At 48.7% G+C, this 23276-nt stretch overlaps 1 protein-coding gene and 1 long non-coding RNA gene across 2 annotated transcripts in view; one reads left to right on the forward strand and one right to left on the reverse strand.

Moving 5' to 3' along the window:
- The window catches only part of LOC146772914 (uncharacterized), a 190148-nt gene that overhangs the window by 166163 nt on the left and 709 nt on the right, over positions 1-23276 (forward strand). The window lies entirely within an intron of this gene.
- Positions 1-23276, reverse strand: part of LOC146772915 (semaphorin-7A-like) — a 295594-nt gene that overhangs the window by 70699 nt on the left and 201619 nt on the right. The gene's annotated exons all lie outside the window — the stretch shown is intronic.

Here is a 23276-nt window from a genome sequence, read left to right on the forward strand (position 1 = left end):
ACGCGGCCCCCTCCCTCAATAATGTTTTTTTACATTTTTTAAAAAGGAGGCAGAGCCCCAGGGGATGGGGTCCTCGGGGCTAATGGAGGCCTCAGAAGAGGGGCCACACAGCCCCCCTCCTTAAAAATACTAAAAAAATACAAATAAATATATGGCCATGCCCGGGGGATGGGGTCCCCGGGGCCGAAATTGCCTCAGGAGGGGCTACCACGCAGCGGGTCAGGCCCTGGAGGATAGGGTCCCCAGGGCAGAAAAAGGGGAAAAGAAGGGGGGCCCCACAGCCCCCCTTCTGAAAAACAAACAAAAAAGAAAACGGCACCGGAGGCCCCGCCCCCTTCCTGCAGCACTCTGCAAACACGCCCCCTGGCACTTTGTAAGTTGGGGAATTAATTCCCCTTGAATACAGAGGGTCCCTGGGGGCCAACTATCCCACCAGGTACCTCCAGTATGCAGCAGGGAGCTGCGTTGTAGAGAGGTGGTCCAAAGCCATGCCCCCTTTTTACACCACTCTGCAACACAGCTCTGTGGCGCTTACTGGAGGTACCTGGTGGGCTAGTTGGCCCCCAGGGACCCTCAGGATTCAAGGGGCGTTGCAGAGAGGTGGTCTGAGGCCACGCCCCTTTTTACACCACTCTGCAAACGCGGCTTCTGGTGCACTGCTGGTGGGGCAATGAGGTCCTCTTGTGTCCTGAGGACCTCAGGACACAAGTGGACTTTATCTTCTGAGCAGCAATGCACCAGAAGCAGCGTTTGCAGCGTGGTGTAAAAGAGGCGTGGCCTCAGAAAACCTCTCTGCAACGCAGTTCTGTGGCGCTTACTGGAGGTACATGGTGGGCTACTTGGCCACCAGGGACCTTCAGGTTTCATGTGAGCGTTCTGGCGCAGGGGGGGCGTTACGTCTCAGGAACGCCTCAGAAAAGTGCCTGAGTGAAATCTACAAGATTTCACTCAGTCACTTTTCCGACACCGCTGCGTCAAAATCTTGCGCCTGCTTGAAGCAGGCGTAAGGCGTGACGCACCATGTTGAGGATAGGCCAGGTTGGAACAGTGCCGGAGTTGCGTTGTGCCCGCGACTCAACTCCAGCACTGCGCCAACCTTAAGCCGGCAGATGCAACACGCATCTGTTTATCCTTGCACCATGCATCTGTGGTGGCGCAAGGGTAAACTTGTGTCACGCATCTTTCCTGACGTATCCCTGCTGATTTGCAGGGATGCATCAGGAAACGTAAATCTGCCCCTACAGGTTTCAGGGACATTATAGTTAGTTGAACATTTCACTCATACAAAACCATAGAAATTCCACTGTTATAGATAGTTCAGGTAACTATAACTCGCGATCCCACAATGCACTGCTGATGACATCACATATTACATCATTCTATTTAGAATAACTTTTGCGCCGATTGACGAATCTTCGCGAAATTTTCAAAACTTTTGGCCAGCTACGGTCCGCTTCTTTCCTGAAAGTCTCGGAATGATTCTTGTAGCGGGGGCCGAGAAAAAAGGGGGGTCCCAAAACGTGTTTTCCCCATGCAATTTTCCATAGGGACCTTTAGTCACAGCTACAGCCCAAACTGCTGAACGGAATTACACCAAATTTGGCAGAAAGGTAGACCTTGGTTCAGAGTCGTGCCTTTTGCTTAAATGGTGTAAATCCGTTCTGTAGTTCCTGAGAAAATCAAAATCAAAATCACATATATATCTGGGCGGAGCCTAACCACACATCTCATCATGAGATCTGATTGGCTGTCAGCACTTCATCCAAGTGTTGGCAGCCATCTTTTGGACCGATATACATGATAGCACCTCATTAAAAAGCATTGCAGTTAATATAGGATTTAAGACTTTAGTTACATTATAAATCATTTGTTGATGGTACCAAACTCATTTTAGGAATTGTGGTATGTTCTAATGTGATTTTACCATGTGAAAAAGCCTTCTGCTGGGATATCATGAATCATGTTTGAGAGAAAACAATTTTTCATGCTTTTCCCACAGATGTTTGGAAGGTGATCTATAAGCTAAACTGAGAGCATATTTTCTGTAAATTCACATTATCTTTCTCAGTCATGTGAGAATGAAGTCTGACATTCTCAGTAAAACATGTACATCCAACAAGGGCAGAGACTTTCAGTTGATTCCTTTGTGTTCTACTGCAGCTTCCCAGAGTGTTCCAAAGAACAACTAGAGCGCTAACAGTCCTACTTATGATAAACGTACGGCACACCTGAAGCCATCTTGATTGGACTAAAGTGGCAACTCTTAAAACATTTAATTTAAAAAGGAACAAAATGAGGGGGTTCATTTTGCCATAGAAAGTATGATTAGTGCTGCAGGAAAATTAGGGCACATTTTGAGTGACTTCTCAAATCCTCTTCTATTTCATTAAAAGATTCTGACATGCAGACTGAAACATGCACTTTCAATACCAGCAGCAGACTTCCCTGGTGAGCAGTACCTTTACTACAGTGATCTAATGAGCAACTAGAGTGCTAACATTCTGAATTTATGGCAAATGTGTGACACATCTGAATGCCTTCTTGATGGAACCAAAGTAAACAAGCATTGAAAATGCAATAGGTCTCACCCTCGTTTAAGTTAAAGCAATTCTGTTTGTAATTAGGTGGCTTTTTAGCTTTGCTTTTATTAGTAGAGAGTGAGTAGCAGAGAGAGAGAGTATTAGAGAGTAGTAGAGAGTGAGTAGTAGAGTGAGTAGTAGAGAGTAGTAGAGAGAGAGTAGTAGAGAGTGAGTAGTAGAGAGTAGTAGAAAGTGAGTAGTAGGGAGTGAGTAGTAGAGTGAGTAGTAGAGAGTGAGTAGTAGAGTAAGTAGTAGAGAGTGAGTAGTAGAGAGTAGTAGAGAGTAGTAGAGAGAGTAGTAGAGAGTGAGTAGTAGAGAGTAGTAGAGATTGAGTAGTAGAGAGTAGTAGAGAGTGAGTAGTAGAGAGTGGGAAGTAGAGAGTGAGTAGTAGATAGTAGTAGAGAGTGAGTAGTAGAGAGTGAGTAGTAGATTGTAGTGGAGTAGTAGAGAGTGAGTAGTAGAGAGTAGTAGAGAGTGAGTAGTAGAGTGAGCAGTAGAGAGTAGTAGAGAGTGAGTACTAGAGAGTAGTAGAGAGCGAGTAGTAGAGAGCAAGTAGTAGAGAGTGTGTAGTAGAGAGTGAGTAGTAAAGAGTAGTAGAGAGTGAGTATTAGAGAGAGTAGTAGAGAGTAGTTGAGAGCGAGTAGTAGAGAGTGAATAGTGGAGAGTGAGCAGTAGAGAGTAGTAGAGAGTGAGTAGTAGAGAGTGAGTAGTAGAGAGTAGTAGAGAGTAGTAGAGAGTGAGTAGTAGAGAGAGAGTAGTAGAGAGAGAGTAGTACAGAGTGAGTAGTACAGAGTAGTAGAGAAAGTAGAAGAGAGTGAGTAGTAGAGAGTGAGTGGTAGAGAGTAGTAGAGTGAGTAGTAGAGAATAGTAGAGAGTGAGTAGTAGAGAGAGTAGTAGAGAGTGAGAAGTAGAGAGAGTAAGAGAGAGTAGTAGTGTAGTAGAGAGTGAGTAGTAGAGTGAGTAGTAGAGAGTAGTTGAGAGCGAGTAGTAGAGAGTGAAGTGGAGAGTGAGCAGTAGAGAGTAGTAGAGAGTGAGTATTAGAGAGTGAGCAGTAGAGAGAGAGTAGTAGAGAGTGAGTAGAGAGTGAATAGTAGAGAGTAGTAGAGAGTGAGAAGTAGAGAGTAGTAGAGAGTGAGTAGTAGAGAGTGAGTAGTAGAGTGAGTAGTAGAGAGTGAGTAGTAGAGAGTAGTAGAGAGTGAGTAGTAGAGAGTAGTAGAGAGAGTAGTAGAGAGTGAGTAATAGAGACTGATTAGTAGAGAGTGGGTAGTAGAGAGCGAGTAGTAGAGAGTAGTAGAAAGTGAGTAGTAGAGAGTGAGTAGTAGAGAGTAGTGGAGTAGTAGAGAGTGATGTAGTAGAGAGTAGTAGAGAGTGAGTAGTAGAGTGAGTAGTAGAGAGTAGTAGAGAGTGAGTAGTAGAATGAGTACTAGAGAGCAAGTAGTAGAGAGTGTGTAGTAGAGAGTAGTAGAGAGTGAGTAGTAGAGAGAGTAGTAGAGAGTGATAAGTAGAGAGAGTAAGAGAGAGTCATAGAGTAGTAGAGAGTGAGTAGTAGAGAGTAGTTGAGAGCGAGTAGTAGAGAGTGAATACTGGAGAGTGAGCAGTAGAGAGTAGTAGAGAATGAGTAGTAGAGAGTGAGTAGTAGAGAGTAGTAGAGAGTGAGTAGTAGAGAGGGAGTAGTAGAGAGAGAGTAGTACAGAGCGAGTAGTATAGAGTAGTAGAGTGAGTAGTAGAGAGTGAGTAGTAGAAAGAGAGAGTAGTAGAGAGTGAGTAGTAGAGTAGTAGAGAGTGAGTAGTAGAAAGAGAGAGTAGTAGAGAGTGAGTAGTAGAGTAGTAGAGAGTGAGTAGTAGAGAATAGTAGAGAGTGAGTAGTAGAGAGGGAGAAGTAGAGAGAGTAAGAGAGAGTAGTAGAGTAGTAGAGAGTGAGTAGTAGAGTGAGTAGTAGAGAGTAGTTGAGAGCGAGTAGTAGAGAGTGAATAGTGGAGAGTGAGCAGTAGAGAGTAGTAGAAAGTGAGTAGTAGAGAGTAGTAGAGAGTGAGTAGTAGAGAGAGAGTAGTACAGAGAGAGTAGTACAGAGTGAGTAGTACAGAGTAGTAGAGTGAGTAGTAGAGAGTGAGTAGTAGAGTAGTAGAGAGTGAGTGGTAGAGAGTAGTAGAGTGAGTAGTAGAGAATAGTAGAGAGTGAGTAGTAGAGAGAGTAGTAGAGAGTAGTAGAGTAGTAGAGAGTGAATAGTAGAGAGTAAGTAGTAGAGAGTAGTAGAGAGCGAGTAGTAGAGAGTGAGTAGTGGGGAGTAGAGAGTAGAAGAGAGCGAGTAGTAGAGAGTGTGGAGTAGAGAGTGAGTAGTAGAGTTAATAGTAGAGAGTGAGTAGTAGAGAGAGAGTAGTAGAGAGTGAGTAGTAGAGAGAGTAGTAGAGAGTGAGTAGTAGAGTAGTAGAGAGTGAGTGGTAGAGAGTAGTAGAGAGTAGTAGAGAGAGAGTAGTAGAGAGTGAGTAGAAGAGAGTAGTAGAGAGTGAGTAGTAGAGAGTGAGTAGTAGCGTGAGTAGTAGAGAGTGAGTAGTAATGAGTAGTAGAGAGTAGTAGAGAGAGTAGTAGAGAGTGAGTAGTAGAGAGTAGTAGAGAGTGAGTAGTAGAGAGTAGTAGAGAGTGAGTAGTAGAGAGTAGTGGAGTAGTAGAGAGTGAGTAGTAGAGAGTAGTAGAGAGTGAGTAGTAGAGTGAGTAGTAGAGAGTAGTAGAGAGTGAGTAGTAGAATGAGTACTAGAGTGTAGTAGAGAGCGAGTAGTAGAGAGCAAGTAGTAGAGAGTGAGTAGTAGAGAGTAGTAGAGAGTGAGTAGTAGAGAGTGAGTAGTAGAGTGAGTAGTAGAGAGTGAGTAGTAGAGAGAGAGTAGTACAGAGAGAGTAGTACAGAGAGAGTAGTACAGAGTGAGTAGTACAGAGTAGTAGAGTGAGTAGTAGAGAGTGAGTAGTAGAGTAGTAGAGAGTGAGTGGTAGAGAGTAGTAGAGTGAGTAGTAGAGAATAGTAGAGAGTGAGTAGTAGAGAGAGTAGTAGAGAGTAGTAGAGTAGTAGGGAGTGAATAGTAGAGAGTGAGTAGTAGAGAGCAAGTAGTAGAGAGAGTAGTAGAGAGTAGTAGAGTAGTAGAGAGTAAGTAGTAGAGAGTAGTAGAGAGCGATTAGTAGAGAGTGAGTAGTGGAGAGTGAGTAGTAGAGAGTAGAAGAGAGCGAGTAGTAGAGAGTGTGGAGTAGAGAGTGAGTAGTAGAGTGAATAGTAGAGAGTGAGTAGTAGAGAGAGAGTAGTAGAGAGTGAGTAGTAGAGTGAGTAGTAGAGAGTGAGTAGTAGAGAGAGAGTAGTAGAGAGTGAGTAGTAGAGTAGTAGAGAGTGAGTGGTAGAGAGTAGTAGAGAGTAGTAGAGAGAGTAGTAGAGAGTGAGTAGTAGAGAGTAGTAGAGAGCAAGTAGTAGAGAGTGAGTAGTGGAGAGTGAGTAGTAGAGAGTAGAAGAGAGCGAGTAGTAGAGAGTGTGGAGTAGAGAGTGAGTAGTAGAGTGAATAGTAGAGAGTGAGTAGTAGAGAGAGAGTAGTAGAGAGCGAGTAGTAGAGAGCAAGTAGTAGAGAGTGTGTAGTAGAGAGTGAGTAGTAAAGAGTAGTAGAGAGTGAGTATTAGAGAGAGTAGTAGAGAGTAGTTGAGAGCGAGTAGTAGAGAGTGAATAGTGGAGAGTGAGCAGTAGAGCGTAGTAGAGAGTGAGTAGTAGAGAGTGAGTAGTAGAGAGTAGTAGAGAGTAGTAGAGAGTGAGTAGTAGAGAGAGAGTAGTAGAGAGAGAGTAGTACAGAGTGAGTAGTACAGAGTAGTAGAGAAAGTAGAAGAGAGTGAGTAGTAGAGAGTGAGTGGTAGAGAGTAGTAGAGTGAGTAGTAGAGAATAGTAGAGAGTGAGTAGTAGAGAGAGTAGTAGAGAGTGAGAAGTAGAGAGAGTAAGAGAGAGTAGTAGTGTAGTAGAGAGTGAGTAGTAGAGTGAGTAGTAGAGAGTAGTTGAGAGCGAGTAGTAGAGAGTGAAGTGGAGAGTGAGCAGTAGAGAGTAGTAGAGAGTGAGTAGTATTAGAGAGTGAGCAGTAGAGAGAGAGTAGTAGAGAGTGAGTAGAGAGTGAATAGTAGAGAGTAGTAGAGAGTGAGAAGTAGAGAGTAGTAGAGAGTGAGTAGTAGAGAGTGAGTAGTAGAGTGAGTAGTAGAGAGTGAGTAGTAGAGAGTAGTAGAGAGTAGTAGAGAGTGAGTAGTAGAGAGTAGTAGAGAGAGTAGTAGAGAGTGAGTAATAGAGACTGATTAGTAGAGAGTGGGTAGTAGAGAGCGAGTAGTAGAGAGTAGTAGAAAGTGAGTAGTAGAGAGTGAGTAGTAGAGAGTAGTGGAGTAGTAGAGAGTGATGTAGTAGAGAGTAGTAGAGAGTGAGTAGTAGAGTGAGTAGTAGAGAGTAGTAGAGAGTGAGTAGTAGAATGAGTACTAGAGAGCAAGTAGTAGAGAGTAGTAGAGAGTAGTAGAGAGTGAGTAGTAGAGAGAGTAGTAGAGAGTGATAAGTAGAGAGAGTAAGAGAGAGTCATAGAGTAGTAGAGAGTGAGTAGTAGAGAGTAGTTGAGAGCGAGTAGTAGAGAGTGAATACTGGAGAGTGAGCAGTAGAGAGTAGTAGAGAATGAGTAGTAGAGAGTGAGTAGTAGAGAGTAGTAGAGAGTGAGTAGTAGAGAGGGAGTAGTAGAGAGAGAGTAGTACAGAGCGAGTAGTATAGAGTAGTAGAGTGAGTAGTAGAGAGTGAGTAGTAGAAAGAGAGAGTAGTAGAGAGTGAGTAGTAGAGTAGTAGAGAGTGAGTAGTAGAAAGAGAGAGTAGTAGAGAGTGAGTAGTAGAGTAGTAGAGAGTGAGTAGTAGAGAATAGTAGAGAGTGAGTAGTAGAGAGAGTAGTAGAGAGTGAGAAGTAGAGAGAGTAAGAGAGAGTAGTAGAGTAGTAGAGAGTGAGTAGTAGAGTGAGTAGTAGAGAGTAGTTGAGAGCGAGTAGTAGAGAGTGAAAAGTGGAGAGTGAGCAGTAGAGAGTAGTAGAAAGTGAGTAGTAGAGAGTAGTAGAGAGTGAGTAGTAGAGAGAGAGTAGTACAGAGAGAGTAGTACAGAGTGAGTAGTACAGAGTAGTAGAGTGAGTAGTAGAGAGTGAGTAGTAGAGTAGTAGAGAGTGAGTGGTAGAGAGTAGTAGAGTGAGTAGTAGAGAATAGTAGAGAGTGAGTAGTAGAGAGAGTAGTAGAGAGTAGTAGAGTAGTAGAGAGTGAATAGTAGAGAGTGAGTAGTAGAGAGCAAGTAGTAGAGAGAGTAGTAGAGAGTAGTAGAGTAGTAGAGAGTAAGTAGTAGAGAGTAGTAGAGAGCGAGTAGTAGAGAGTGTGGAGTAGAGAGTGAGTAGTAGAGTTAATAGTAGAGAGTGAGTAGTAGAGAGAGAGTAGTAGAGAGTGAGTAGTAGAGGGAGTAGTAGAGAGTGAGTAGTAGAGAGAGTAGTAGAGAGTGAGTAGTAGAGTAGTAGAGAGTGAGTGGTATAGAGTAGTAGAGAGTAGTAGAGAGAGAGTAGTAGAGAGTGAGTAGTAGAGAGAGAGTAGTAGAGAGAGAGTAGTACAGAGTGAGTAGTACAGAGTAGTAGAGAAAGTAGAAGAGAGTGAGTAGTAGAGAGTGAGTGGTAGAGAGTAGTAGAGTGAGTAGTAGAGAATAGTAGAGAGTGAGTAGTAGAGAGAGTAGTAGAGAGTGAGAAGTAGAGAGAGTAAGAGAGAGTAGTAGTGTAGTAGAGAGTGAGTAGTAGAGTGAGTAGTAGAGAGTAGTTGAGAGCGAGTAGTAGAGAGTGAAGTGGAGAGTGAGCAGTAGAGAGTAGTAGAGAGTGAGTATTAGAGAGTGAGCAGTAGAGAGAGAGTAGTAGAGAGTGAGTAGAGAGTGAATAGTAGAGAGTAGTAGAGAGTGAGAAGTAGAGAGTGAGTAGTAGAGAGTAGTAGAGAGAGAGTAGTAGAGAGTGAGTAGCAGAGAGAGAGAGTAGTAGAGAGTAGTAGAGAGTGAGTAGTAGAGTGAGTAGTAGAGAGTAGTAGAGAGAGAGTAGTAGAGAGTAGTAGAGAGTGAGTAGTAGAGAGTGAGTAGTAGAGTGAGTAGTAGAGAGTGAGTAGTAGAGAGTAGTAGAGAGTGAGTAGTAGAGAGAGTAGTAGAGAGTGAGTAATAGAGACTGATTAGTAGAGAGTGGGTAGTAGAGAGCGAGTAGTAGAGAGTAGTAGAAAGTGAGTAGTAGAGAGTGAGTAGTAGAGAGTAGTGGAGTAGTAGAGAGTGATGTAGTAGAGAGTAGTAGAGAGTGAGTAGTAGAGTGAGTAGTAGAGAGTAGTAGAGAGTGAGTAGTAGAATGAGTACTAGAGAGCAAGTAGTAGAGAGTGTGTAGTAGAGAGTAGTAGAGAGTGAGTAGTAGAGAGAGAGTAGTAGAGAGTGATAAGTAGATAAGTAGAGAGAGTAAGAGAGAGTAGTAGAGTAGTAGAGAGTGAGTAGTAGAGAGTAGTTGAGAGCGAGTAGTAGAGAGTGAATAGTGGAGAGTGAGCAGTAGAGAGTAGTAGTGAATGAGTAGTAGAGAGTGAGTAGTAGAGAGTGAGTAGTAGAGAGGGAGTAGTAGAGAGAGAGTAGTACAGAGCGAGTAGTATAGAGTAGTAGAGTGAGTAGTAGAGAGTGAGTAGTAGAAAGAGAGAGTAGTAGAGAGTGAGTAGTAGAGTAGTAGAGAGTGAGTAGTAGAAAGAGAGAGTAGTAGAGAGTGAGTAGTAGAGTAGTAGAGAGTGAGTAGTAGAGAATAGTAGAGAGTGAGTAGTAGAGAGAGTAGTAGAGAGTGAGAAGTAGAGAGAGTAAGAGAGAGTAGTAGAGTAGTAGAGAGTGAGTAGTAGAGTGAGTAGTAGAGAGTAGTTGAGAGCGAGTAGTAGAGAGTGAATAGTGGAGAGTGAGCAGTAGAGAGTAGTAGAAAGTGAGTAGTAGAGAGTAGTAGAGAGTGAGTAGTAGAGAGAGAGTAGTACAGAGAGAGTAGTACAGAGTGAGTAGTACAGAGTAGTAGAGTGAGTAGTAGAGAGTGAGTAGTAGAGTAGTAGAGAGTGAGTGGTAGAGAGTAGTAGAGTGAGTAGTAGAGAATAGTAGAGAGTGAGTAGTAGAGAGAGTAGTAGAGAGTAGTAGAGTAGTAGAGAGTGAATAGTAGAGAGTGAGTAGTAGAGAGCAAGTAGTAGAGAGAGTAGTAGAGAGTAGTAGAGTAGTAGAGAGTAAGTAGTAGAGAGTAGTAGAGAGCGAGTAGTAGAGAGTGAGTAGTGGGGAGTGAGTAGTAGAGAGTAGAAGAGAGCGAGTAGTAGAGAGTGTGGAGTAGAGAGTGAGTAGTAGAGTTAATAGTAGAGAGTGAGTAGTAGAGAGAGAGTAGTAGAGAGTGAGTAGTAGAGTGAGTAGTAGAGAGTGAGTAGTAGAGAGAGTAGTAAAGAGTGAGTAGTAGAGTAGTAGAGAGTGAGTGGTAGAGAGTAGTAGAGAGTAGTAGAGAGAGAGTAGTAGAGAGTGAGTAGAAGAGAGTAGTAGAGAGTGAGTAGTAGAGAGTGAGTAGTAGCGTGAGTAGTAGAGAGTGAGTAGTAATGAGTAGTAGAGAGTAGTAGAGAGAGTAGTAGAGAGTGAGTAGTAGAGAGTAGTAGAGAGTGAGTAGTAGAGAGTAGTAGAGAGTGAGTAGTAGAGAGTAGTGGAGTAGTAGAGAGTGAGTAGTAGAGAGTAGTAGAGAGTGAGTAGTAGAGTGAGTAGTAGAGAGTAGTAGAGAGTGAGTAGTAGAATGAGTACTAGAGTGTAGTAGAGAGCGAGTAGTAGAGAGCAAGTAGTAGAGAGTGAGTAGTAGAGAGTAGTAGAGAGTGAGTAGTAGAGAGTGAGTAGTAGAGTGAGTAGTAGAGAGTGAGTAGTAGAAAGAGAGTAGTACAGAGAGAGTAGTACAGAGAGAGTAGTACAGAGTGAGTAGTACAGAGTAGTAGAGTGAGTAGTAGAGAGTGAGTAGTAGAGTAGTAGAGAGTGAGTGGTAGAGAGTAGTAGAGTGAGTAGTAGAGAATAGTAGAGAGTGAGTAGTAGAGAGAGTAGTAGAGAGTAGTAGAGTAGTAGGGAGTGAATAGTAGAGAGTGAGTAGTAGAGAGCAAGTAGTAGAGAGAGTAGTAGAGAGTAGTAGAGTAGTAGAGAGTAAGTAGTAGAGAGTAGTAGAGAGCGATTAGTAGAGAGTGAGTAGTGGAGAGTGAGTAGTAGAGAGTAGAAGAGAGCGAGTAGTAGAGAGTGTGGAGTAGAGAGTGAGTAGTAGAGTGAATAGTAGAGAGTGAGTAGTAGAGAGAGAGTAGTAGAGAGTGAGTAGTAGAGTGAGTAGTAGAGAGTGAGTAGTAGAGAGAGAGTAGTAGAGAGTGAGTAGTAGAGTAGTAGAGAGTGAGTGGTAGAGAGTAGTAGAGAGTAGTAGAGAGAGTAGTAGAGAGTGAGTAGTAGAGAGTAGTAGAGAGCGAGTAGTAGAGAGTGAGTAGTGGAGAGTGAGTAGTAGAGAGTAGAAGAGAGCGAGTAGTAGAGAGTGTGGAGTAGAGAGTGAGTAGTAGAGTGAATAGTAGAGAGTGAATAGTAGAGAGTGAGTAGTAGAGAGAGAGTAGTAGAGAGTGAGTAGTAGAGTGAGTAGTAGAGAGTGAGTAGTAGAGAGAGAGTAGTAGAGAGTGAGTAGTAGAGTAGTAGAGAGTGAGTGGTAGAGAGTAGTAGAGAGTAGTAGAGAGAGTAGTAGAGAGTGAGTAGTAGAGTAGTAGAGAGTGAGTGGTAGAGAGTAGTAGATAGTAGTAGAGAGAGAGTAGTAGAGAGTGAGTAGTAGAGAGTAGTAGAGAGTGAGTAGTAGAGAGTGAGTAGTAGCATGAGTAGTAGAGAGTGAGTAGTAGTGAGTAGTAGAGAGTAGTAGAGAGAGTAGTAGAGAGTGAGTAGTAGAGAGTAGTAGAGAGTGAGTAGTAGAGAGTAGTGGAGTAGTAGAGAGTGAGTAGTAGAGAGTGAGTAGGAGAGTGAGTAGTAGAGAGTAGTAGAGAGTGAGTAGTAGAATGAGTACTAGAGTGTAGTAGAGAGCGAGTAGTAGAGAGCAAGTAGTAGAAAGTGAGTACTAGAGAGTAGTAGAGAGTGAGTAGTAGAGAGTGAGTAGTAGAGTGAGTAGTAGAGAGAGAGTAGTACAGAGAGAGTAGTAGAGAGTGAGTAGTACAGAATAGTAGAGTGAGTAGTAGAGAGTGAGTAGTAGAGTAGTAGAGAGTGAGTGGTAGAGAGTAGTAGAGTGAGTAGTAGAGAATAGTAGAGAGTGAGTAGTAGAGAGAGTAGTAGAGAGTAGTAGAGTAGTAGAGAGTGAATAGTAGAGAGTGAGTAGTAGAGAGCAAGTAGTAGAGAGAGTAGTAGAGAGTAGTAGAGTAGTAGAGAGTAAGTAGTAGAGAGTAGTAGAGAGCGAGTAGTAGAGAGTGAGTAGTGGAGTAGTAGAGAGTGAGTGGTAGAGAGTAGTAGAGAGTAGTAGAGAGAGTAGTAGAGAGTGAGTAGTAGAGAGTAGTAGAGAGCGAGTAGTAGAGAGTGAGTAGTGGAGAGTGAGTAGTAGAGAGTAGAAGAGAGCGAGTAGTAGAGAGTGTGGAGTAGAGAGTGAGTAGTAGAGTGAATAGTAGAGAGTGAATAGTAGAGAGTGAGTAGTAGAGAGAGAGTAGTAGAGAGTGAGTAGTAGAGTGAGTAGTAGAGAGTGAGTAGTAGAGAGAGAGTAGTAGAGAGTGAGTAGTAGAGTAGTAGAGAGTGAGTGGTAGAGAGTAGTAGAGAGTAGTAGAGAGAGTAGTAGAGAGTGAGTAGTAGAGTAGTAGAGAGTGAGTGGTAGAGAGTAGTAGATAGTAGTAGAGAGAGAGTAGTAGAGAGTGAGTAGTAGAGAGAGAGTAGTAGAGAGTGAGTAGTAGAGTAGTAGAGAGTGAGTGGTAGAGAGTAGTAGAGAGTAGTAGAGAGAGTAGTAGAGAGTGAGTAGTAGAGAGTAGTAGAGAGCGAGTAGTAGAGAGTGAGTAGTGGAGAGTGAGTAGTAGAGAGTAGAAGAGAGCGAGTAGTAGAGAGTGTGGAGTAGAGAGTGAGTAGTAGAGTGAATAGTAGAGAGTGAATAGTAGAGAGTGAGTAGTAGAGAGAGAGTAGTAGAGAGTGAGTAGTAGAGTGAGTAGTAGAGAGTGAGTAGTAGAGAGAGAGTAGTAGAGAGTGAGTAGTAGAGTAGTAGAGAGTGAGTGGTAGAGAGTAGTAGAGAGTAGTAGAGAGAGTAGTAGAGAGTGAGTAGTAGAGTAGTAGAGAGTGAGTGGTAGAGAGTAGTAGATAGTAGTAGAGAGAGAGTAGTAGAGAGTGAGTAGTAGAGAGAAGTAGAGAGTGAGTAGTAGAGAGTGAGTAGTAGCATGAGTAGTAGAGAGTGAGTAGTAGTGAGTAGTAGAGAGTAGTAGAGAGAGTAGTAGAGAGTGAGTAGTAGAGAGTAGTAGAGAGTGAGTAGTAGAGAGTAGTGGAGTAGTAGAGAGTGAGTAGTAGAGAGTGAGTAGGAGAGTGAGTAGTAGAGAGTAGTAGAGAGTGAGTAGTAGAATGAGTACTAGAGTGTAGTAGAGAGCGAGTAGTAGAGAGCAAGTAGTAGAAAGTGAGTACTAGAGAGTAGTAGAGAGTGAGTAGTAGAGAGTGAGTAGTAGAGTGAGTAGTAGAGAGAGAGTAGTACAGAGAGAGTAGTAGAGAGTGAGTAGTACAGAATAGTAGAGTGAGTAGTAGAGAGTGAGTAGTAGAGTAGTAGAGAGTGAGTGGTAGAGAGTAGTAGAGTGAGTAGTAGAGAATAGTAGAGAGTGAGTAGTAGAGAGAGTAGTAGAGAGTAGTAGAGTAGTAGAGAGTGAATAGTAGAGAGTGAGTAGTAGAGAGCAAGTAGTAGAGAGAGTAGTAGAGAGTAGTAGAGTAGTAGAGAGTAAGTAGTAGAGAGTAGTAGAGAGCGAGTAGTAGAGAGTGAGTAGTGGAGAGTGAGTAGTAGAGAGTAGAAGAGAGCGAGTAGTAGAGAGTGTGGAGTAGAGAGTGAGTAGTAGAGTGAATAGTAGAGAGTGAGTAGTAGAGAGAGAGTAGTAGAGAGTGAGTAGTAGAGTGAGTAGTAGAGAGTGAGTAGTAGAGAGAGAGTAGTAGAGAGTGAGTAGTAGAGTAGTAGAGAGTGAGTGGTAGAGAGTAGTAGAGAGTAGTAGAGAGAGTAGTAGAGAGTGAGTAGTAGAGTAGTAGAGAGTGAGTAGTAGCGTGAGTAGTAGAGAGTGAGTAGTAGAGAGTAGTAGAGAGTAGTAGAGAGAGTAGTAGACAGTGAGTAGTACAGAGTAGTAGAGAGTGAGTAGTAGAGAGTAATGGAGTAGTAGAACATGAGTAGTAGAGAGTAGTAGAGAGTGAGTAGCAGAGTGAGTAGTAGAGAGTAGTAGAGAGTGAGTAGTAGAATGAGTACTAGAGTGTAGTAGAGAGCGAGTAGTAAAGAGCAAGTAGTAGAGAGTGAGTAGTAGAGAGTAGTAGAGAGTGAGTAGTAGAGAGCGAGTAGTAGAGTGAGTAGTAGAGAGTGAGTAGTAGAGAGTAGTATAGAGTAGTAGAGAGTGACTAGTAGAGAGTAGTAGAGAGAGTAGTAGAGAGTGAGTAGTAGAGAGTGATTAGTAGAGAGTGGGTAGTAGAGAGTGAGTAGTAGAGAGTAGTAGAGAGTGAGTAGTAGAGAGTGAGTAGTAGAGAGTAGTGGAGTAGTAGAGAGTGAGTAGTAGAGAGTAGTAGAGAGTGAGTAGTAGAGTGAGTAGTAGAGAGTGAGTAGTAGAATGAGTACTAGAGAGTAGTAGAGAGAGAGTAGTAGAGAGCAAGTAGTAGAGAGTGTGTAGTAGAGAGTAGTAGAGAGTGAGTAGTAGAGAGAGTAGTAGAGAGTAATAAGTAGAGAGAGTAAGAGAGAGTCGTAGAGTAGTAGAGAGTGAGTAGTAGAGAGTAGTTGAGAGTGAGTAGTAGAGAGTGAGTAGTAGAGAGTAGTAGAGAGTGAGGAGTAGAGAGAGAGTAGTAGAGAGAGAGTAGTACAGAGCGAGTAGTAGAGAGTAGTAGAGAGTGAGTAGTAGAGAGAGAGTAGTAGAGAGAGAGTAGTACAGAGCGAGTAGTACAGAGCGAGTAGTACAGAGTAGTAGAGTGAGTAGTTGAGAGTGAGTAGTAGAAAGAGAGAGTAGTAGAGAGTGAGTAGTAGAGTAGTAGAGAGTGAGTGGTAGAGAGTAGTAGAGTGAGTAGTAGAGAATAGTAGAGTGAGTAGTAGAGAGAGTAGTAGAGAGTGAGAAGTAGAGTGAGTAGTAGAGAGTAGTTGAGAGCGAGTAGTAGAGAGTGAATAGTGGAGAGTGAGCAGTAGAGAGTAGTAGAAAGTGAGTAGTAGAGAGTAGTAGAGAGTGAGTAGTAGAGAGAGAGTAGTACAGAGAGAGTAGAACAGAGAGAGTAGTACAGAGAAAGTAGTACAGAGTGAGTAGTACAGAGTAGTAGAGTGAGTAGTAGAGAGTGAGTAGTAGAGTAGTAGAGAGTGAGTGGTAGAGAGTAGTAGAGTGAGTAGTAGAGAATAGTAGAGAGTGAGTAGTAGAGAGAGTAGTAGAGTAGTAGAGAGTGAATAGTAGAGAGTGAGTAGTTGAGAGCAAGTAGTATAGAGAGTAGTAGAGAGTAGTAGAGTAGTAGAGAGTAAGTAGTAGAGAGTAGTAGAGAGCGAGTAGTAGAGATTGAGTAATAGAGACTGATTAGTAGAGAGTGGGTAGTAGAGAGCGAGTAGTAGAGAGTAGTAGAGAGTGAGTAGTAGAGAGTGAGTAGTAGAGAGTAGTGGAGTAGTAGAGAGTGATGTAGTAGAGAGTAGTAGAGAGTGAGTAGTAGAGTGAGTAGTAGAGAGTAGTAGAGAGTGAGTAGTAGAATGAGTACTAGAGAGCAAGTAGTAGAGAGTGTTGTTGGAGGGAGGACCACCGGGGAGTCGGGGAGACTATTCCGGGGCACCCTCCTACCGCAAAGTTATAGCCGAGCGCCGCTGAGAAGCCCCATCGGGGAGGTCTTTCTCCTATGATCGTACTAGGCCCAGTAATACCACCACACAGGACTCAATATCAGTTGCTTGATTTGGTTCTTTATCAGCAGTAGTACGTTCAATATTTACAGTGGGATCGAGGGATCCAGTAAGAGTCTCAATGTCTTTTAGAGGAATAGGGTTGCGGGACAGTCTTAGTACCAACCAGGTACGGGAGGGCTCTGCGCCAGACCTTGAGTGCTGGTCTCAGAGCGGCTCGGACGTGGGGAGCCGCGACGGCGTCTGCAGGGCTCGGGTGGTAGTTCCGCTTGGGTCGAGCCGCGACACAGTCAGCAGGGCTCCGGTGGTAGGTCCGCTTCGGTCGAGCCGCGACGAGGTCAGCTGGGCTCTGGTGGTAAGGTTCAACAAGGTCGGGCCGCGACAGTGTCAGCAGGGCCCCAAAGGTTCGTGTAGGTCTTTAAGCACGGTGGAGCCGCGACGTCGTCAGCAGGGCTCAGAGTGTGGGTTCAGGATGAGTCTTCTTCCGTAGGGTCAGCCGCGATCCGATCAGCAGGGCTCTTGACTCCAGGATACAACTGTTGTCCTGTTGTCGGGTCGCCCCAGATATAGGACTGGAGCCCTTTGATGTCCGGACCCTTGTGCCCGGAGGGGGCGGAGAGGCCGGGTAGGGAGCGGTCAGACGCCCAGCAGGAGAGGCGCCAGGCCCCAGAGAGCTGTGGGGCGATCGCACCTAGGTGTGGAAGGACGGTTGGGGGTCCCATCGATACTGCCCTCTGCCGGGAGTGGGAAGGGTTCACGTGGTATGCCCCGGGCCAGGGGTTGGCGCCTTGATGTCGGGCCTCGCTGGGACTGAGGCCGGGTGAAGCGGGGTCACGCAGGTGGTCACGTGGAGTGACGTATAATCCAAAATGGAGGAGCCCCGAGGTGCATGGGACCTCGTGCGGCTTAGCGAGGGGGAACAGGACCACGCCACGAGGCCGGCTCCCACACGCGTCCCCCCCAGCTGAAGGCAGGGAGAGTCATGCATCTCCTTGGGGGTTCTCCTCGCCGAGGCGGAAGAATCTGGACAGGCCGTCAGCGTTGGCGTGGTCGTTGCCGGGCCGGTGTTCCACAGTGAAGTCCATCCCTTGCAGTGAGATGGACCATCGCAACAACTTGGGGTTCTCGCCCCGCATTTGCATGAGCCACCGCAAGGGCCGGTGGTCAGTTTGGACCCTGAAGTGGGTGCCGAAAAGGTAGGGCCGGAGCTTCTTGAGAGCCCATACCACGGCGAAGGCCTCCCGCTCGATGGTGCTCCACCTCTGTTCTCGCGGCAGCAGTCGGCGGCTGATAAAGGCCACAGGTCGGTCGAGGCCCTTGGCGTCCAGCTAGGAGAGGACCGCCCCGACCCCGTACTCCGAGGCATCGGTCTGGACTACAAATTCCTTGCTGTAGTCAGGGGCCTGTAGCACAGGGGCAGCGCACATGGCCGCCTTGAGGGCCTCAAAAGCGGTCTGACAGCGGGGCGTCCAGTGCACCACCTTGGGTTGTTTCTTGGAAGTGAGCTCCATAAGGGGGCCCACAATGCTGCCATAATCCTTGATGAATCGTCGGTAGTAGCCTGTGAGGCCTAGGAAGGCCCGGACAGCGGTTTGGGTTGCGGGGGGCTCCCATGCCTGGATGGCGTCGACCTTTAACTGGAGGGGCGCCACCTGGCCACTCCCCACCTGGTGGCCCAGATAGGTCACAGATCTTTGACCGATCTGGCATTTACTGGCCTTAATGGTGAGTCCGGCTCTTTGGAGAGCGGCCAGGACTTCCCCGAGGTGTCCTAGGTGCGCGGCCCAGTGGTCGCTGAAGACGGCAATGTCGTTGAGGTAGGCCGCACTGAAGGCTTCTAGTCCGGCCAGGACCTTGTTCACTAGCCTCTGAAAGGTCGCTGGGGCGTTCTTCATACCGAAGGGCATTACCCGAAAGTGGTAGAGCCCATCGGGGGTGGAAAAGGCGGATCGTTCCTGGGCGCCGGGAGTGAGCTTGATCTGCCAGTACCCAGCGGTGAGATCAAAGGTGCTTAGGTAGCGGGCGGCCCCTAAGCGATCGATCAGCTCGTCTGCTCGTGGCAAGGGGTGGGCATCGGTCTTGGTGACGGCGTTCAGGCCCCGGTAGTCGACACAAAACCTGAGTTCCGGGGCAGTGCCGGGGGCGGCGGCCTTCGGCACCAAGACCACCGGGCTGGCCCACGGGCTGGCGGACAGCTCGATGACTCCGAGGGCGAGCATCTTGGTGACTTCGGTCTGTATGCAGGCTCGGACTAGGTCAGGTACTCTGTAAGCGCGGTGTCGCACAGGGGGGCTGTCCCCAGTATCCACGTCGTGGACGCACCAGGGGGTCACCCCGGGCGTGAGAGAGAAGAGGGCAGCGAAGGGTTGCAGCAGCTTCTGGCAATCATGGCGCTGTTCTGGTGTCAGGGTGGCGGAGAGGCGGACGCCCTCCAAGGAGCCGTTTTGGCCCGAGGACCCCAGGAGGTCTGGTAGGGGCTCGGAGTCACTTTCGCCCCCATCGTCGGTAGCCAGCAGCAGGCTTAGTTCAGTTCGGGCAAAGTGGGGCTTGAGCCGGTTGGCGTGCAGGACCCGGAGGGGATTCCTCGGGGACTCCATGTCGACTAGGTACGTGACGGGGCTCTTCCTCTCAACTACCTTGAAGGGCCCGGTCCACTTGTCCTGCAGGGCGCAGGGGTCCACGGGTGACATGACCCAGACTTGCTGGCCCGGCTCGAACTCGATGGTTGAGGCATTTTCGTCATACCAGCGTTTCATGTCTTCTTGGCTGGCTTCGAGGTTGGCCTCTGCCAGGGCCCGGAACTTCCGAGTCTGGTTCCGCAGGGTCAGGAGGTACCGGTAGACGTCGGGAGGGGCATCTTGGACTTGCGCCTCCCAGCCCTCCTTGACCAGGCTGAGGGGCCCTCGGACGGGGTGCCCATACAATAGTTCGAAGGGGCTGACGCCCAGGGATTTCTGTGGTACCTCCCGATAGGCGAACAGGAGGCAGGGCAGCAGGACATCCCATCTCCTCCTCAGGGGCTCTTCCAGGCCTTTGATCATCCCCTTCAGGGTTCTGTTGAACCGCTCGACCAGTCCGTTCCCCTGGGGGTGGTAAGGGGTAGTGAATTTATAGGTGACCCCACATTGTTGCCAGAGGGATCTCATGTACTTTGAAATAAAGTTCGTACCCCTGTCGCTCACCACTTCTCGGGGGAACTCCACCCTGGAGAAGATGCCCATCAGGGCCCGACCCACCACTGGAGCTGTCACGGTGCGGAGTGGGATGGCCTCGGGGTATCGGGTGGCGTGGTCGACCAGTACCAGGATGAAGCGGTGTCCCAGGGCGGTTTGGGGGTCGAGGGGCCCCACGATGTCGATCCCCACTCGTTCGAACGGGGTGTTGACGGTTGGAAATGGTTGTAGGGGGGCTTTCACTCGACCCCCAGTCTTCCCGCTAGCTTGGCAGGTCGGGCAGGACCGGCAGTGATGGTCCACGTCTCTTCTCATTCGGGGCCAATAGAAATGGGTCACTAGGCTGCTGTACGTTTTGTCCTGCCCGAGGTGTCCGGCGAGGGGCACGTCATGTGCCAGGTTCAGGAGGAACTCTCGAAATCGGAGGGGGACCACCAACACCCGGCCGGCCCCTAGTTCGGCGACTTTCTGCTCGCTATACAATAAGTCATTGTCCCAATAGACCCAGTGGGTTCCCGTGGGGTCCCCCGCAGCCTGGGCGGCCGCTTGCTGTCGGGCCCCCTCGAGGGACGGGCAGGCCTTCTGATCTTGCTGGAATTGTTCGCAGGTGGGGCCCCCGTCGTGGCGCCACTGGGCCAGCTCAGGGATCTCGCTGAGGGAGGCGGCCTCGTCGGTAGAAAGTTCGGATGGCCCGGCCTCCTCGTCAGGTTCCTCCGTGCCGGAGGAGGGTGATAGTTCGGGGCCCGTCGGCTTGTCGGGGGCCGTGGCAGCGGCTGGTTGGGCGGTCATGGACCGGGTGGTGGCGCAGGCCCACTCGGGCAGTCCTAGCATCCCCAGATGCTCTCGGCGTTCCACCTGGGCCCAGGGGGAGCTCTCTAGGTCATTCCCCAGGAGGCAGTCCACTGGGGCGTCGTCGCGGACAGTCACTTTTAGGGTGCCGGACACTCCTCCCCACTTGAAGGGGATCCTGGCCATCCGGCACATGCTCTCGGTGTTGTCCGCGGTCCGGACAGGGCATAGGACATGCGGCAGGATTTGTTCGGGGGTCACCAGGTGGCAGCGGACAGCGGTCACACTGGCCCCAGTGTCCCGGAGGGCCTCGGCCCGTCATCCATTGATGGTGACCCACTGTTGGTACTTCTGGGTGTTGCTTGGGATGGCAGCTCGAGGCACCATTTCTCGGGAGCCCAGGCATACAAGCGACATGGCAGCTGGTTCCCACTCGGGGGACCCGCCGTCGTGGTTTTCCTCCTCGTCTTCTCCCTCCCCCAGGGCTGCGGCAGCTATTTGCCCCGGAGGGGGCCCAGCGGTCCCGTTCCGTCGGTTCACGGGGCAGGCCGGGTCGCTCGCATAGTGGCCGGTCTGCTGGCAGCCGAAGCAGGTCACTGTCGGTCGTGGTCCAGGCCGTGCAATAGGAGTCCCCCTTCGGCCCAGGGTCGGGGACGTGTGGTTGGTGGCTTGGCCTCGTGGCGGGCTTCTGGGCGGCCCGGCCGGGAATTCTCGACTGCGGTGGGACCCCCCTCCTCCGCCTCGCTGGCGGGGAGGTCCCGTGGTACTCCGTTGGTAGTCCCCCATGGGGTTCCGGGGGACCCGGGTGTTGACCCATCAGTCTGCTTCGGCGGGGAGCTTCCGGGGCTCGGTCAGTTTACTGTCCAGGAGGTGTTGCCTTAGTTCAACAAAGCAGTTGTTGGCGAGGTGCTCCCAGACAATGAGGTCGAACAGTTCATTGTATGAGGTGACCTTGCTTCCTTTGATCCATCCTTCCAATGCTCGGCTGAAGAAGTCCACGTATTCGACCCACGTGGTACCGGGGAGCTTCTTGCAGTCCCGGAAGCGCTGCCGGTACATCTCGGCTGATAGTCCGTAGCGTGTGAGTAGGGCTTCTTTCATGTGGTCGTATGATGTCATCACCGCGTCGGGGAGTTGCAGCAGGGTATCCCGGCCCTCGCTGAGGAACCTCCCCCATAGGCCGGCACCCCAATCCTTCCGGGGTACCCGATGGGAGGTAATGGCTACTTCGTACGCTCGGAACCATTGCTGGATGTCGTCATTTTTATAGTGCTCCTTGACGACATCCTTGGGGATGTGAACCTTTGGCTCGGTCAGTGGCAGAGCGTCCCGGGCTCCGGGGGTGCTAGTCTCCCCCGTTTTAGCTTTTAGTTCAAGTTCCTTGAGGCTTCTCTCGTGCTCGAGGGTTAGCCGTCTCTCCTCTAGTTCCCGATGCCGTTTCTTTTCCTCGATTTCCTCTTGCAGCCGTAGTTGCTCCGAGGCTATTTTCTTCTCCGCCAGTAGGAGCTCACCGTCCAGCCGGAGTCGGGCGAGGTCCATTTCGTGTGTCCGGACCCTCTCCCGTTCTCGCATTTCTTCGTGGGAAAGGCTGGTTTCTGGGACGGTTCGCCCCCCATCTGTCGGGGTTGGGGTTGGCAGGTTTCCGTCCCGGGCCGAGGTCCCTTCGGCTCGGGGTGGAGTGGTCTCGGGTTCTGCCCAGGCTTTCAGGGCTTTCTGCATTTCTTCCTTGGTGCCCAATCCTGTGGTTGGGATCCCTTTGTCCTTGCAGAATTGTTTCAGTTCTTTGTGGGTGTATTCTTCCAACCTTTCCGGCTGGAAGGTTGCGGCCACGGTTGCCTCTCGGCCGTCCATGGTTCCCTTTTCTTTCCGTCTGGTTAGGTAGTGGGTGCGTTACTTGCCTGTACGATTGCGTCTGGCTCGGATCCCGTCGCTGGCCACCAAATGTTGGAGGGAGGACCACCGGGGAGTCGGGGAGACTATTCCGGGGCACCTTCCTACCGCAAAGTTATAGCCGAGCGCCGCTGAGAAGCCCCCTCGGGGAGGTCTTTCTCCTATGATCGTACTAGGCCCAGTAATACCACCACACAGGACTCAATATCAGTTGCTTGATTTGGTTCTTTATCAGCAGTAGTACGTTCAATATTTACAGTGGGATCGAGGGATCCAGTAAGAGTCTCAATGTCTTTTAGAGGAATAGGGTAGCGGTACAGTCTTAGTACCAACCAGGTACGGGAGGGCTCTGTGCCAGACCTTGAGTGCTGGTCTCAGAGCGGCTCGGACGTGGGGAGCCGCGACGGCGTCTGCAGGGCTCGGGTGGTAGTTCCGCTTGGGTCGAGCCGCGACACAGTCAGCAGGGCTCCGGGGGTAGGTCCGCTTCGGTCGAGCCGCGACGAGGTCAGCTGGGCTCTGGTGGTAAGGTTCAACAAGGTCGGGCCGCGACAGCGTCAGCAGGGCCCCAAAGGTTCGTGTAGGTCTTTAAGCACGGTGGAGCCGCGACGTCGTCAGCAGGGCTCAGAGTGTGGGTTCAGGATGAGTCTTCTTCCGTAGGGTCAGCCGCGATCCGATCAGCAGGGCTCTTGACTCCAGGATACAACTGTTGTCCTGTTGTCGGGTCGCCCCAGATATAGGACTGGAGCCCTTTGATGTCCGGACCCTTGTGCCCGGAGGGGGCAGAGAGGCCGGGTAGGGAGCGGCCAGACGCCCAGCAGGAGAGGCGCCAGGCCCCAGAGAGCTGTGGGGCGATCGCACCTAGGTGTGGAAGGACGGTTGGGGGTCCCATCGATACTGCCCTCTGCCGGGAGTGGGAAGGGTTCACGTGGTATGCCCCGGGCCAGGGGTTGGCGCCTTGATGTCGGGCCTCGCTGGGACAGAGGCCGGGTGAAGCGGGGTCACGCAGGTGGTCACGTGGAGTGACGTATAATCCAAAAAGGAGGAGCCCCGAGGTGCATGGGACCTCGTGCGGCTTAGCGAGGGGGAACAGGACCACGCCACGAGGCCGGCTCCCACAAGTGTGTAGTAGAGAGTAGTAGAGAGTGAGTAGTAGAGAGAGTAGTAGAGAGTGATAAGTAGAGAGAGTAAGAGAGAGTCATAGAGTAGTAGAGAGTGAGTAGTAGAGAGTAGTTGAGAGCGAGTAGTAGAGAGTGAATAGTGGAGAGTGAGCAGTAGAGAGTAGTAGAGAATGAGTAGTAGAGAGTGAGTAGTAGAGAGTAGTAGAGAGTGAGTAGTAGAGAGGGTGTAGTAGAGAGAGAGTAGTACAGAGCGAGTAGTATAGAGTAGTAGAGTGAGTAGTAGCGAGTGAGTAGTAGAAAGAGAGAGTAGTAGAGAGTGAGTAGTAGAGTAGTAGAGAGTGAGTGGTAGAGAGTAGTAGAGTGAGTAGTAGAGAATAGTAGAGAGTGAGTAGTAGAGAGAGTAGTAGAGAGTGAGAAGTAGAGAGAGTAAGAGAGAGTAGTAGAGTAGTAGAGAGTGAGTAGTAGAGAGTGAATATTGGAGAGTGAGCAATAGAGAGTAGTAGAATGTGAGTAGTAGAGAGTAGTAGAGAGTGAGAAGTAGAGAGAGAGTAGTACAGAGAGAGTAGTACAGAGTGAGTAGTACAGAGTAGTAGAGTGAGTAGTAGAGAGTGAGTAGTAGAGTAGTAGAGAGTGAGTGGTAGAGAGTAGTAGAGTGAGTAGTAG

This window comes from Triturus cristatus, chromosome 12 (genome assembly GCF_964204655.1).
Source record: "Triturus cristatus chromosome 12, aTriCri1.1, whole genome shotgun sequence".
Classification (NCBI taxonomy): domain Eukaryota; kingdom Metazoa; phylum Chordata; class Amphibia; order Caudata; family Salamandridae; genus Triturus; species Triturus cristatus.